Source organism: Tiliqua scincoides, chromosome 1 (genome assembly GCF_035046505.1).
Source record: "Tiliqua scincoides isolate rTilSci1 chromosome 1, rTilSci1.hap2, whole genome shotgun sequence".
In the NCBI taxonomy this organism is placed as follows: Eukaryota; Metazoa; Chordata; class Lepidosauria; order Squamata; family Scincidae; genus Tiliqua; species Tiliqua scincoides.
Genome location: NC_089821.1, coordinates 255,474,225 through 255,477,273, shown reverse-complemented (window position 1 = coordinate 255,477,273; position 3,049 = coordinate 255,474,225). Strand labels below are relative to the sequence as shown.

General features: G+C 44.9%; 1 pseudogene; it reads right to left on the bottom strand.

The window, feature by feature from the left end:
* Positions 1-1,496: 1,496 nt before the first annotated feature.
* LOC136647723 (uncharacterized) lies at positions 1,497-2,146 on the bottom strand (annotated as a pseudogene).
* Between the last annotated feature and the right edge of the window lie 903 nt (positions 2,147-3,049).

The window sequence follows — 3,049 nt, the reverse complement described above, 5'->3', positions numbered from 1 at the left end:
TGGCCCAACCAGATGCCTCTGGAGCACACAGGGCAAGAAGATATCTGGATATCATTGCCACTCCCTTGCATCTGGCATTCAGAGATAGGCTACCTCTAAAGCTGGTGGTTGCATGCAGTCATCATGACTAGTAATCTGTGAAGGACTTTTCATCCTTAACACTGTCCAATCCCCTTTGAAAGGCATCTAGGCCAGGTGCCATCACAACATCCTGTGCGTTTCCACAGCTTAATTACATGCTGGGTAAAGAAATATTGCCTTTTGTTTATTCTGACTCCCCTGCCAGTCAGTTTAAGTAGATGACCCTTAGTTGTGGTATTGTGCAATAGGGAAAAGGACTTCCATCTCTCCACTCTTTCCATCCTATGGCTGGGATGTCTCTATTGTACACGTCTCTACCATACCATACAACAAACCTGTATTAGGCGTATAGTTTAACAACTAATATCTCCAAACAGTCATGTATGAAGGTATATATTAAAAGAGAGATAAGAAATAAGGGTTAAAACACACCAGTTTGCTTACACAGTTACTCCAAGTTGCTTAGAACCAGCAACTTAGCCCACTTCAAGTTGCTCAAATGTAGAAATTTAGCAACTGGAAGGGTCACAAATCCAAATTCACCTGCCAGCAAAAGTTGTAAAGAGGTGATCTCAGAGAGACCTTTTTTGTTTCCTGACAATGAGGGGAGATACTGGTCTCTGAGCGATTAAAAGCACAATGCAGAACAATGTGTGGAAGAGAGTCTACCTCTCTGAGACCACAACTGCAAAATCGTTCTTCCTTCGGGGCATTTCTAAACCTACCAAGTAGGTCGTACATGTCTCTATTTTGTACTCCCCCCCAGGCACCTTCTTTCTAAACTAAAGAGTTGTTTTTCCTTGTAAGGGAGGTGCCCCATCCCAGTAACCATTGTGCTTGTTCTCTTCTGCACCTTTCCCAGTTCTGCTCTATCTGTTTTGAGATGTTGTAACCAGATTATTGAAATTTCTGGTGTGTATTTGTTGGGGGGGGGGGAGGGAGTGATCTAGAAACATCAAATTAACAGCCCAATCCTAGCTAAACTCTCCGGTGCTGATGCAGCAGCACTTTCGAACTGAAGTTGCATCCTGTTGGGACTGGCTGTCCTGCAGGCCTCTTTGGCATAAGGGAACTTTGGTTGTCTTACCTTGGGATAACCTTCAGCTTCCCTGAAAGTTTTACTCAGACCTGCACCTGTTATTTGGCTGGCTGAAGTTCCAAGTGGAGTGGGGAGGTGGATTCAGGCTAGATACTGAATTATAGAACAGTGGTGTCACTATAGTTTGTGTCAGCTGGTGCGGGAGGCCAGCATGTCATTCTTAGAATGGACCTCCTCTCATGTAGTGGATGGAGCAATGCTCCGGGCAGTGGGCATGGTGATGTGCCATGGCCCCCTTCCCCGCTGGTGTTTTGGCTATAATGTTTGCCATATTTCAAATTTCAGTGTGGTTAGTTTCATTGCATCCTGCATGAAATTACCCATTAATTGATATATAACATGATGGTCGTCGTCGTCGTCTGTCGTCGTCGTCGTCGTCGTCGTCGTCGTCGTCGTCGTCTTCTTCTTCTTCTTCTTCTTCAGCATTTGTCCCATGTGGTGAGACCACTATTTTGAATTGGAGTCGCCATGTCTCTCGATTGTAGGCTTGGTCTGGGTGTAGGCAGGTGATTTTCATGTCACCATGCAGCGTGTCAAACCAGCGCTGCTTTGGCCATCCCTGGTCATTTGCCATTGACCTCCAACTGAAGGCCCTTCTGCGCAAGCAAATTGCTGTTGGTGCGTAGAATGTGCCGTACCATTGAAGACGGGTTTCTCTCAACTTGTCAGTGATTGGAGCGGTGCTATATGGCTGCCGGATGTTGTCATTGCGGACGTGGTCAAATGAGTGATACCACTGATCCAATACAACATCTTTGTCTCCATGACACCAAGGCGACATTTGACTTCCCTTGTCACCAGTCAGCATTCAGCTCCATGGAGTGTGACTGGCCAGACTCGGTAGTTCTTCGACTTGAGACGGTCGCTGATCTTGTCACAAATGACGCCGGTCATTGTGTGCCACTTTGTCCAGGCTGCGTTTACTCGCATAGTGGTCTTGTGACTCAGGCTGCCATCAGCCGCATGATATATAACATGATGGTATTATTTGAAAATACCAAGATTTTAAAAATTTTGGTGAGTAGTGGTGTCACCCCCCACAGTGCTTGTCATCCGGTGTGGCCTGCACCCTCTAGCAACGCCACTGTTATAGAATATAACCAGTTCAACATAGGCTGTGATGAAGAATAGTATAATTATAATAATAATAAAAGTGCCCCCCCGGTATCCTTGGGGGATACGTTCCTGCCTCTTGCTTTAACAGACAAGATGGCAGGCCAGAAGGGAGAGTGAACGTTAACTTCCTATTTAACTGCATCCTGTTAATGTTTGCTATCCCTTCTAGCCTGCCTGCCTGCTTGTCTGTTAAAGCAAGAGGCATACAGTAATTGCAAGAGGCTTTGTGCCTGCTTGCTTGGTTAAAGCAAGAGCCATTTTGCGCAACTGTTATGAACATATACATAGGTAACGGGTGCAGAGGACTGTGGGGAACATTGGATAAGTGGATCTACAGATACAGATACTGGATTTGCAGATAACGAGGGATGCTTGCAATAATAATAAGAACAACAGGAAGAGGAATTGCTTTCATACTATTACTTTTAACATATCTTAAAGGAATAAGAATAAATAAATAACTGTATTTTTAAGGAATGAACCAAAATATTGGAAAACTTGTCTCCCTTTTAGTGATTTGACTTTCAATAGGGATTGTCTAGATTCCAAGGATTGGGATAGAGCCTAATTTAGACTTTGGATTGTCCCAAGTTGGCAGGTACAGAGTTTGTGTTTTTCCCCCGCCCCTCCATAGAGGGTTAGGATAAAGAAAGAGGAGGAGGCAGCCAATCGGATGAGTGCTGCAGCACAATTTGAAAAGACGACAGCATGGATGCATGGAGGAACCATATTGCTGGCAGGGTGAGATTTGTT